The following is a 12754-nucleotide window of genomic DNA, read 5'->3' as shown; positions in this document are numbered from 1 at the left end:
TCAATCTTTTATCTTCTATGTTTTCTGTACGAACTGGAAATTGTGCCTTATATATTATTTATTTGAATATTTGTTTTTGAGATAAGGCCCTCCCTCCCCCCCCCCCCCTCCAAAATAAATCGAGAAAAATGGTTTTCAACAAGTATCTTCAAAAACTAAACATTTCTACGTTAAACATTTAAATGTAGTTAAATTCAAGGGTCATTTAAAAAAAAAACATTATTTCAATCACAAAGTTTTTTTTTATTCAGCTTTCAAATTTCAAAATTTTAGGTAAGCATGATAAGATCCTCAAAAAATATCGGTTTCCAACATGATATCAACAGATTTGAGTGATTTTTGGAATCACACAAGTTTGCCTCCAACTTCAAAACATCAGGCTGTTTTTTGGAATGTGTATTTAAGGATTCAAAAAGAAAATTGTTGGATGCTTTTTATTAAATTAAATTAGAAATTACTTCTAGCAATCCGACAAATAAATTTGGAGCCAGAGGATTCTAACAAAACGGCATGGGAAAATTCCAGGCAATCTTTAAATGATAAAATCGCCTTCATTTTTCCAGAGAACCGCTCCCATGGACAGCATCAGCATTACAGCGTACCCATGAGCCACTCTGACAGGTCAGAACGGCATCAGCTCAAAGCAGCAGCATCAGCAGCAGCCGAGCGGCTTTTTCCTCTCAAAAATCAATTAAGATGTTAAAGTGAGCATTGCGTCGTCGTTGTCGTTGTCGAGAAATGAAAAGAAAAGCCGAACCGAGGAAGAAAACTCGTCAAAGGCCAAAGAGCAAGTGTGGCCTGTGGCGGAAGGTGGATGGAAGCAAGAAGAAGAAGAAGGGAATTTTCCAACGCTTTTCCAAGTCAACGCCAAGTTTTGAGTGATGGATTTTGTGTAGACCCCCATCCGTCAGTCCCACGTCCGTTCCGTCCCGGATGGTTGATCCCTGGGACGTACGTACACTTTTTACTTTACTTCAGTACCGAAAAAAGGGCCTCTTTCTTTTCCGGGGAGGTGAGAAACTGACGCGTTTTCCACAATCAAGATGGAGTCCGATCGATAAGGCAGTGAACTACCTGGTCTGATTCTTCCTAGGATAAAAAAATACGAAGAAACTGATTGTAATGCCCCGTCTCAACCGGTTCCGGAGTTCCAAGGAATATTTTCTATCGCTACCGCGCAAATTTTATTCATCTCGGGGTTTGTTCATTTTTCAATTTACCATATTCACACCAACAACCGTTTTTCCCGCACTGACAGACTGTCTGTTGGCTGTCAAATTTTCCACTGCTGCCACCTCTATTGCCTCCTCAACGGGTGTGTTCCGGGGGTTGTCGATTAACATTCCTCTGAGTTTTTTTATTTGACGCTTCTCAGATGTTGATTTTGTGAGTTTTTGAAGGAATTGTTTCCGGGTAGATTTGATATTTTCTCGGAATTTTCCCAATCTTTTGTTCGAAGAATCTACGCTTTTTGATCCTTTAGCCTTGAACAACCTACCATTTTCTAATGTCGATATCATGAAACATTCATTAAATTTATCGATCTCTTGAAAGCATTTTTTTTTAAATCAAGACTTATATTAAATATTTGGCCCTTTTAATATGTTAGTCTTGACAGCAATTCCCCACGAAAACAGCATGATTCGAAAAAAAAGTTCTCCGAGCATGCTCAAAATATTTTTGGGGGTTCCATGGCCAAAATGATAAGACCAGTTTTTTTTGTTAGGCCATTAGGATGACCGACGCCGTGTTATGGTGGTCCCAAAAATGACAATTTTCGTCATTTTTCGCAAAAAAAAACACTTTTTTAAAAAAATCATATCTCCGCGCCATTCAATCCGATTTTAGCTGTCCTAGACGCAGAATAAAGGCAATTAGTTTGGATATTTGTTAAAAATAACAAGAAGTTTCAAAAATCTAGCTTAACATTTTAATTGTGTCTGAAAATATTTTTAACATGATTCCTCGGAAAATTTTACATTATATATCAAAAAATGGTTAAGTTATATTTTCAATTTCTGGGATACGATTTTAAAAAAATAAAAATTGGGGTTTTCGACGTGCCACGCGCAAAAATAGAAAAAAATACGAAAACGGCAAAAAAAGACTTTTTTACTAAAACTGAGATAACTTGAAAATTTCAGCGATGACCATTACATGTTAGGTAACCAAAAGTTGCGTATTTCAATTACTAATATTTGGGTACCCTAACATCGCTGAAATTTTCACAATATCGCAATTTTAGTGAAAAAAGTCATTTTTTTGCCGTTTTTGTCATTTTCCGATTTTTGCGGGTGGCGCGTCGAAAACCCCAGTTTTTATTTTTTTTAATTCGTATCTCACAAAAATGAAAATATAAACTTCACTTTTTTGTATATGTTATGTAAAATTTTCCGAGGAATCAGGTAAACATATTTTCAGACATAGTGGTCCCGAGACCTTCAAAACAGCATTTTAAGTTTTCATACGACCTTTTCAAATGTTAAGCTAGATTGTTGGAAACTTCTTACTATTTTTCCCAAATAGCCAAACTAATCACTTTGCTTTTGCGTCTAAGACAGCTAAAATCAGATTGAATTAACGATTGATTAAAGAAATGAAAATATTGTTTTCGAAGAGATCGAAAAACTAAATTAATGTTTCATATTTTAATATTGAAAATCGGATCATTAGTTGCTGTGATATCGACATTAAAAAATGGTGGATTGTTTGGGTGAGACTTAGAAAACATCAATTTTCCTGTTATTTAATCTTTGCGTGGCAATATCTCAGCAACTGAAGGTCGTATCAACAAAAATTAAAAAAAAAAAAACAAAACATTGAAAATTATCTCAGCCTTTCAAATTTTTTTTTCAAAAGTGGGCAAACATGGGCACTAATTTGAAAAAATTAAAAACTTCTACTATTTTCAAAAAAGTTACCAAAAAAAGCTATGACTTGAAAACGGTGCAATTTATCAAAATTTCATTGAATACTTTATGATTGCAAATTCGATTTTACATCGAAAAATGAAGTTGAAATTTTTTTACGACCAATATTTCGATTTTTTGAAAAAATCAGTATTGATTAATAAATTTAAAACTTGGTAAATAATTTTTTGTCCGTTCTGGAAATTTCTGAAAAGTTGGCATTTGATGTTCCCTAAAACATATAAAGTAAATCTTTCCCTGTTCCTGAGGGGAACACCCTTGAAGAGTATCGGGGCCGGCATTTACAAAGCGGATTCAGTGGCAGTTTCATTCTCAACTTAATGTTAACATGTTAAGGTTAATGTTAACATTCCATAGGTCGCCTCCCTAAGGTGTCGTGATAAGGTCCAGTTTGTGACGATACACTACCTTCCCTTTACTAAGCAATCGATTCCAGAAGGGAAAAGATCACCAGTTGTGTTGGTCCGAGCCGGGATTTGAACCCCGATCTACCGCTTACGAGGCGGAAGCGTTACCACTGGGCTACGTGGCTCGGTCAATCCCTAAAACATATAAAAAAATAAAAAAAGAAAAAAAAAATGTTTTTTTTTTTGCAAATCAAGTTCTAGTGACAAAAAGTAAAATTTAAAATCCCAAACTATTTTTTACCGCGTATAATTTTTTTTTTTTCAGTGTAATCTTTATACATACCTACAACTTTGCCGAAGACACCAAAACGATAAAAAATTCTATGAATAGATATAATTTAGAATTTTCAGCTGCCGAATTTGTATGAAAATTTCTATCGACAAACTAATGATGCAAAATGGCTTCTTTAGGCATACCGAAGGCACCAAAAAAGTTTATGCCGGATTTAAAAGATACATAAAAAAATCGAATATAGCCACTGAAAGTTTTATTTTAGCTGAAAAAACTATTTTTTCGTTTTTCAAATATAAAGTTCATGATTGTTCATTCCTAAAAATAAATAATTTTGAAAAGAAAAGCCGACTCGGTCCTAACCAGGTCCCAGTACTGAAAAATACCTAATAAAAATAGTTTTATGAAAAAAAAAATATTGAAAAGTTTAGAAAATTTACAATAAAATTGCCAAAACGACATAGATGGTTACTGAAATACAGCGAATAAAAAAAGAAACAAGACAATTTAAGTACTTTAAGTCTCATCCAAACAGCCCTCGTTTTCTAATGCTGGACTAACATTTGAAATGGGCGTAATATTTAAATTTTACCTTTTTTACTTATTGCAAAAAATAAACAAATATTGATTTTGGGAAAATGTTTGTCTGTGAAAAATGTTAATTTGAAAATCAATTTGAAAATTTCCGTTCTCATCAATATTTACGACATTTTCTAATGCACCAAAACCGATCGGAAATCCTCCAAAAGACTCAGATTTTGAAACGTACCATTTTTGTATGGTCAGTTTCCAAATTTTATGGAGCCTTGTAAGGGTGAACCAGAGACACAAAATGGCTTCTTTAATCATAGAGAAGGCTCCCACAAAGTATGAGCTAAAAAAAATACAAAAAAAATATTTCCGATTTTTGAGAAGAATTATTCTTGCAAGTGCAGGTTATGCAAAAACAAATTTATAGAGACTGATGCCCAGAATATTTAGAAAACCCTGTTTTGTTTTTTTAAAGAAATCGTTCAAAACTTTTTAGAAGCCAGTTTTCCGATAATTTAATGCAAATGATGTTTGGATACCGTATGCGTCCCGTAATTTGACTTTGCAACATATTGCATGCAAGTTTTGCTTTTATGCAACAGTGACGAACTGCACATACATACATACAAACTATGGAAAAATCTCATTAGTCACTCCGATAGGATTTCAATTTATTTTTGAAATATTTTCCAACTGGTAAGGTTTTTCTCAAGATTATTTTTTTTAAACATGTACTGTGGTAGGCCCCACAAAGTTCATGCACTATTTTTGAAAAAAAAAAAAAAAATTCAATAGTGTTTAGAAAAATAGTTACGTTTAAAAATTTTAGTTTGAATTCCGGGTTGATCATATTTTGGAAAAATGTGAGTAAGTTATAATTTTTCTTGTAAAAATCAGATTTAAGGTGTTCAAATTTCATTTTACGTCAAACGTACCATCACTAAGGTTGCTGATATGGTTTTCATGAAAAAAAAATATTGTTTATATTCAGTTATTTAAGTTTATAAGCTTTTTAACAAAGTTCATATAAAATTTAGGTAAAATTGTTAAACAGTTGAAATTGTTGGGACCATCCATAAACCACGTGGACATTTTTTTTGGGAATCTCAACCCCCCCCCCCCCCTTCGTGGACAATTGTCCATACAAAAAAAAACATTTTTGTAAGGAGCGTGGACAATCGCAAACCCCCTAAAGTGTCCACGTGGTTTATGGATGGTCCCGTTCCTGAAATTCGTCTAATTTTTTTTTTAAATTATTGATTTATATTGCATTACAACTAATTTCGGAGCACGAATCACAAGTTTTCACATTTTACATTAAATTTGTTTATAAATTTGGAGATTTTTTTAATTTTTTCAAAAACATGTATTATTTATTATTTAAAAATTTATTTTGCCTTCTTTTAGTAGAAAATTGTCCAAAGAATCCGAAAATGCATTCCGTTTTCCGATTCAAAATCATGTTCATTGAGCAAATCATGACATTTTCTGAAGTATGAAATAATGTCTTTCATCAACTTTTTTTTATCATAGTTAACTAACTTTTAAAAAATTTCAAAATTTTATCATAAGTTCTTCTTGAGGTATTTTGAACACTTCTCTGCCACGGTCGGTATGATTTCAAACCATTGCGTACGTTTTTAATTTGTACTCTTCATTTTGCGGAATTATCTGAAACCTATCAAAGTCACCCGGCTATCAAAGCCACTCCGTTATACGGTACACATGTTTCTGGGGAAACAAACTTCCTACTTTGCTTTGAGTTGAGCCTGCGCAGTTTTTTTCTATCATTTTTTTATAGGTCAATGTTGTTTAGTTGATAAAAAGCAGAATTACATTCACTCTGATGATCATAGCATTTTTTTAACCTCCACACATCTTTACAAAGGAAAACTAATCAAATAATTAATTGTTTATACAACAGGCAGACTCTTCTCTAGAAAAAATATCAGTTTAATCGATCATCGTATAGTTTTTTTGTACCATTCGGATGAGGTATTAAAGTTAATAGCTAACTCATTCACAATCGATTCCAATTAAATAATACAATCGCACTAATTAAAATCAACTGATTGGAAATGAATGCCTTTTATTCTTGTTTTGCTTTTTAATCTGCTGTAAATTGTGCATCTGTAATGAAAATTGACAAACAACATCAATACAAATAGAATCCAGTTCAGCAGAGCAACACTGCACTGGTCCAAAACATTCCCCCTACAGCAACAACAACCAGGTCAAACGCAAATGGTTTTTCTTGTAGTGTGTGCACTTTTCCTCCCTCGCTCCTTCTCTTTTTTTCTCAATTTATCAATGAGTATGATTTTTAATTTATTTCCCTTAGCCAGTTCTGTCTATCCTTTTTTTCCCAACCCAGCCCAGCTGTCAAGCCTGGGAAGTAGATTTTTCCAAACTCACTTTGCTCGAATTTTCTCTCCATTATGCAATGCGAAATGCTTGGCTCGGTTAGTTGGCCGGTCCACGGAGATGGAAAAGCCGCGCGATTTTTCTTCGTTCGCAAGTACACTCGCGCTGGTTTCAAGTGCTTTTGCCCTCCACTTTTCACCGAACAGCGAAAAGCAATTTATTTTCCTTTATCAGTGAAGAGGATGAACTGGCTCGTTGGTGCTTCCTCATAAGGTTGGTGGTGCGAGGAAAGTGCAGTGCCTTCAGAAAATAAAGTATTATCTCTGATCTTTCACTTAATAATCACTTATCATTACACGGTGTTGGGTAATTTAAATTTTCTTCCATTTTTTTTTCTCTCGTTCACCAGCTCTGTCGAGGTCTTGAAAAGCTTCTTCCAAGAAGGAGCCCATGAATGAGCTTTAATATCCTTAAAAGGTCCTGACGTAACGCCCTTTTCAGGATTCCTCAACACCTTCGGCGTCTTCTTGCTCAGACTTTTTCGTAGTCCTTTTAGTAGTTACAACAGGTCGTCCTTTTTCGTCCCGCCTCAGCTCCTAGGGGTGTTGCTTGAAGCAGGTGAAAATTAATGCTCTCCTCGTCGACGACGACGAGGAGGAAGGCCAGACATTCCCAGCTATTAATATTTCCCCATATCATAACTCACACACACCGGGGGTTTTTTTCCCTATGCCAAAAGCGAATGTGTGTCAGAGACTTCACGTATCCTTTCTTACCCAACTTTTTTTTTTCCTAAGAATTCTTGTAACCTGGATCCAGCCCCAACCTCCCTCTGAAGCGTTTTACATCCTACAGGTATACGGGCCGTTTTTTTATGGGTTTTGTGTTTTTACCTGTTGTAAGAGGCTGCCAGGTGAGTTGGGTGACGAGGAAAATGATGAAAATTGTGTCACGAACAGAGAGCGAAGCTGGCTGACACAAAACTTCCACCTTCTAGGAGGACGCGTTCTTGCGTGGAGATGGGGCGATGCGCCTTTGCCTCCCGTAAGTTTGATGGAGAAGGTGTTGACGTTCTGGAATTTCGGGAGAGAAAAAAAATACGATGAGCATATATGGGAGTGGAGTATGGAAAAAAAGTTCCTGGGTGTCAGGAAAAAGATGAGCGAATGTTGGAGAGGAGCATTTTCTTGAGCGGTGAGAAAACGAGATGAGGGTTCTGATCTAAATTATGTAATGGATGATGACGTTTTGCATGCAATATAGTAGCAAAAAATTATATGTGATAATTTAAAGGAAAATTATAATAAACTTTCATCATCCGAAAAACTGGCGTGATAAATTAATCTTTGAATTATTTTCCAAAGAAATAAGCAGAAAGTGACTTTTTACACTAGAATAACAAATTCTGCTTCAAATGAATAAACAATCAATCATCAGAATACAATGATATCCATAACATGATGGCCCATATTCCAAAATACAAGTTGCTACAAAAGTTTAATTTATTTTTCTAGTTCAAGTAATGAATCAAGTCTGAATTTCCGAAATTTTTTTTTCCGAAAAAAATTATTTGTCACAGCGTACCTACTATTGACGCAATCAATTTGAACATTGAGTGATCGAATCCAATAATAAACCAAATTGATGCAGGATAAGTTTTCGACTGAGAATTACAGTAAAATTTAAGCAAATGTTTGATGTTCAAAAAATTATCATACTTTACACTTTCTTTAAAAAAAAAGTGGATTTGAAACTTTAATGACAAATTATTACTTTTGTTCAATATCAAAATGGGGAGATTGAACAAAAATACATTAAACTTGCAATTTCATTACCTCTACATTCTTGACGTTCAGTCAACTCATGACTTATACAAAATTGAAAAAAAAAAATGATTCAAAATATGAATATGAAAACTCAACTTAAAACAAATAAAAATTGAAAAATAATTCAAAAACACATTATGTAGCCCATCCCCATGGAAAAACCTACTTGACTGAAATGTCATGCTGATATATGCATTTATTATTATGGCCGAGTGGGCTAAGGCGCCAGTCCTTACTGTGGCTGATGAGTTTGAATCCCGTCGGCTGTAACTTTTTTTTGTGTTTCAAAATTTGGACATGCAGCGTGTAATATTAAGTGTTTATTTTGATGGAGGTCTAGTGCATGCTTTTGTATGCGATTTTACCATCGGATTTTTTGCCTTGTACGTTTTTTTTTTTTTTTTGATGATATTTTATACACCATATTCTTGATTTACACAACGAAATGGGGGTGTTTAAATCGAAAATCGTTTAAAAAAAGAATGTCCATGACTTAAATTGAGAATATGACTTAAATTATGAATATTTGGGATTTCGTAACTTTTCGGAGAATTTTCAAAATGTATCAATTTTATTTTGTTAAGAAATGTTATTAAAACATTTTATCATGGTTTTGGAACACTTGGGATGTTCTAGTCCATCCGAAACTTCCGCAAATGTTGTGCAAATGTTGTGCAACAGGTAGAAACTTCAAGATTTTGACAACGGATCCTATCCAGACTGCTTCAGTGAGTGTGGTAGGCGACAGATCATTATTGTAACAACTTATTGGGATGATCTGGGTCATCCAAGAACTCCCTGGAGATAAGATCTGTGGGTCTACCGCCGTAACAAGCCAGAGGTCGATGGTTTTTGACCCCGGAACATACCCGCATAGCTTCAGTGAGTATTGTAGACTAGTTTGCTGATATGTTGAGATGTTCTGGGACATCCAAGGACTTCCTCGAGTTAAGATCTGTGAATCTACCGCCGTAACAAGCAAGAAGTTGACGATTTTTGACCCCGGAACATATCCGCATAGCTTCAGTGAGTATTGTAGACTAGTTTGCTGATGTGTTGGGATGTTCTGGGACATCCAAGGACTTCCTGGAGTTAAGATCTGTGGGTCAACCGACGTAAAACACAAGAGGTCGACGTTTTTGGCCTTGGGAAATATCCACAGAGCTTCAGTGAGTTTGATAGACTTCTTTGCTGTTATGTGAACATCCCGTTCCAGAAAGTTCTTGTTACAGCCATAGAACATCGTGTTGTAACTCAATGGAGTTCTTGGAAGACCCAAGACAGTCCAATACATTAGCAAAGTAGTTAACCATAATCACTAAAGTTATGCGGGTTTGTCCCAAGGTCAAAAACCATCGACCTCTAGCTTGTTACGGCGGTAGACCAACAGATCTTAACTCCAGGGTGTCCTTGGATGTCCCAGAACATCCCAACACATCATCAAACTAGTCTACAATACTCACTGAAGCTATGCGGGTATGTTCCGGGGTCAAAAACCATCGACCTCTGGCTTGTTACGGCGGTAGACCCTCAGATCTTAACTCCAGTGAGTCCTTGGATGACCCAGGACATCCAAACCCATCCGAAAAGTAGTCTACAATACTCACTGAAGCTATGCGGATATATTCTGGGGTCAAAAATCGTCGACCTCTTGCTTGTTACGGCGGTAGACCCACAGATCTCAACTCCAGGGAGTTCTTGGATGTCCTATAACATCCCCAGCAAAGTAGTCTATCATACTCACTGAAGCTATGCGGATATATTCCGGGGTCAAAAACCGTCGACTTCTTGCTTGCTACGGCGGTAGATTCACAGATCTTAACTCTAGGAAGTCTTTGGATGACCCAGGACATCCATTTGATACATTTTGAAAATTCTCCGAAAAGTTACGAAATCCCAAATATTCTTAATTTAAGTCATATTCTTAATTTAAGTCATGGACATTCTATTTTTAATCATGACTTAAAAAAACTTGCGTAAATCGAGAATCGTTTAAAAAAAGGTGACTCAAAAAAGAATACATGCATTCCATTTGGTAAAATAGGCCATTTTTCAAAGTTATTTTTTTTTTCATACAAGTCTCCATATAAATTTCGGAAATCTTGAGAAGGGATTTTCTTACCAATTTGATGTGTCCGGCAAAGTTGTAGAATAGGATAAAGGGCTTTCAGAAAAAAAAATCAAAGGACAAAAAAAGAAATAAAAACATTAAATTTTATTCTAGATGCAAAATCAAATAATCATTGAATATCGAATGAATAGTTTTTGAGATATCGTTAATTGAAAATAAGGGACACTGAAAAAAAATCATCGCATTTAACCTTGAAAAGGCTATTACTGCCAACTCTGGATTTATCAAAATTCTAACCTTAAGCGCAAACAAAAAAAAACTAAAAATGGAAAAGACGTTTATTGAGAACTGAACTTTTAGTGATAAAAAGTGAAACAAAAAAATATGCAGTTTTTTCTTGTCCATTTTGTATTACCAGTCCACAAAATTGTATGGAGACTTGTATGGAAACACTAATGAAGAAAAAATGTTATTTTCGACACAGGAGCAATGCTCCACCAAAATCGGAAATGGATTTTATTTATATTTTTGAATTGGTTCAAATTTATTGAGAAAACTAAGGCTCTCAAAAGGTTTACCTACTAAGCCATTTTGTGTCATTGGTTTACCCATATATGCCTCCATAAATTTTTTGCTGCTGTCCATACAAAAATGGTTCGTAAATATTAGAAAACATGTAGCTTTTGAAGGATTTTTTTTCCAGTTTGGTGTTTGTTTGTTTATTTTTTTAGATGGAATTTAGGTCAAAATGGTCAAATATTCAAATATTTAAGTTGTTCAATGTTCCCCTTTTTTGAGTTTATTCCAAAATTGTAACGTGGAGATCACAACATTTTACATTAGTTTAATTTATTAACACTGAAAATTGAGATATTGAAACTAGAAAATAAAAGGCTGTTGGATGAGACTTAATAAATTTATTTTTTTTGTTTCATTTTCTTTTATTTGATGGTAATTTTTTGGAAATTTTCTCAATTTTTCGAAAAAAAATATAATTTCCGAATTAGGAAGTCATGGACACTTTTCACAAAAATTGAAAAACTAGATTTCCATCAAACCAATCAGAAAATTCCTTAAAATAAATCAAATGGAGCCTGTATGGGTGTACCAATGAAACAAAATTGCTTCTTTGGTCATAGGGAAGACCCCCACAAAGTTTGAGCCAAATCGGCCGATTTCGAAGAGAAGAGTTGCTCGAAGGGATCCAAGGCAAAAATTGATCTGAATATCAAATATCAACATTACAACCCTTGAAAAAATTTCTGACTTCCAAAAACCTTGCATGATCTTTATTCCACGATCATGCAAGATTTTAATTTTAACCTCAAATTTTAGACAACCAGGGCAAAACAGTACTTACATTGAGTGATTTAAAATGACAACTTGTTTACCCAATAAATGATCACAACTTACATGGAATAATGGATTGTCTTGTTTATACTTCCTTAACGGTTAGAAATTACTCAACATGAAATTTGAACTGCAAACTTTTTTTCGCCATGTCCAGGTTTCAGTAATGTTGAATTTCACAAAATTATGAGAAAAGTTTTTTTTTTAAATTGAATGATAAATGCACTTTTTTAAATAATATAACGTGTTCATTTTACCCTAACTTAAACATTTACGAATTCCCTCGTACGTCCTCCAACTTGCGCAACCCAAATTCTCACATTCGGTAATCGAACTCCACTCACGTACGAGGTTCATTTTGTAGTAATAAATTTGGTTCAGTTTTTGCCTCCTCGCCCCATCCAGCCTTTGAAGATTTCCTTCTGGAGCATCCCCATAACTTACGGTTCACACTCAACGAGCTTTTCGAGGAAAAAAAAAACCTCCCACGCAAAAAGGCAAAAAGCGCTCATATCTTTAAATTTTATCATCGCCAAAGGTGCCGGCTGCCATATTTTTTCTTTTCCCGAAACGAGGTCCAGTTTACGTGTTTCCCGGAAGGATGCTTTTCCGGAAGAAAGGAGGAAAAGTTGAAAGGAGCATGCAAAATGTTTGCGAACGGTTTGGGTGCTGCGAAGCTTTTGCTAGGGGGCGAAATTTTGTGTTTGTTTAGTCTCACCTCTTTTAACAGGTTGTGTATTTTGTGCTTGTTAAATTTCAGGAATTATAATGTTAAAAATATAAATCATTCAGTATTAAAAATTCTCAAATTTTCTTCTCTGCAACTATTTTGAGCATCGGTTTTGGCCAACACTGTGGCAAAATAAATTTATTGCGGATTTGGTAAACCTCTCAAAGCAATAGATATAGGCTCGAAAAGTGATATCGGCTTGGAATGAAAGAAGAAGCAATGGCAATTTGGGGTTGGATCTGGAAAAGCTCTAATCTTTTTTGATGCTTTTTCTCCGCATTCGGTTTGTGTGAAAGTTCAACAGAAGTTAGGT

At 34.8% G+C, this 12754-nt stretch overlaps 1 protein-coding gene across 2 annotated transcripts in view; it reads right to left on the bottom strand.

The window, feature by feature from the left end:
- Positions 1-12754, bottom strand: part of LOC6036616 (nyctalopin) — a 265590-nt gene that overhangs the window by 241264 nt on the left and 11572 nt on the right. For both annotated transcript variants that reach the window (XM_038252641.1, XM_038252640.1), the window contains exon 2: positions 7358-7537. The gene's annotated coding sequence lies outside the window, so the exon portion shown is untranslated. The remainder of the gene's footprint in view (positions 1-7357; positions 7538-12754) is intronic.

This window comes from Culex quinquefasciatus, chromosome 2 (assembly GCF_015732765.1).
Source record: "Culex quinquefasciatus strain JHB chromosome 2, VPISU_Cqui_1.0_pri_paternal, whole genome shotgun sequence".
In the NCBI taxonomy this organism is placed as follows: domain Eukaryota; kingdom Metazoa; phylum Arthropoda; class Insecta; order Diptera; family Culicidae; genus Culex; species Culex quinquefasciatus.
This window is presented reverse-complemented; position numbering and strand designations above follow the sequence as displayed.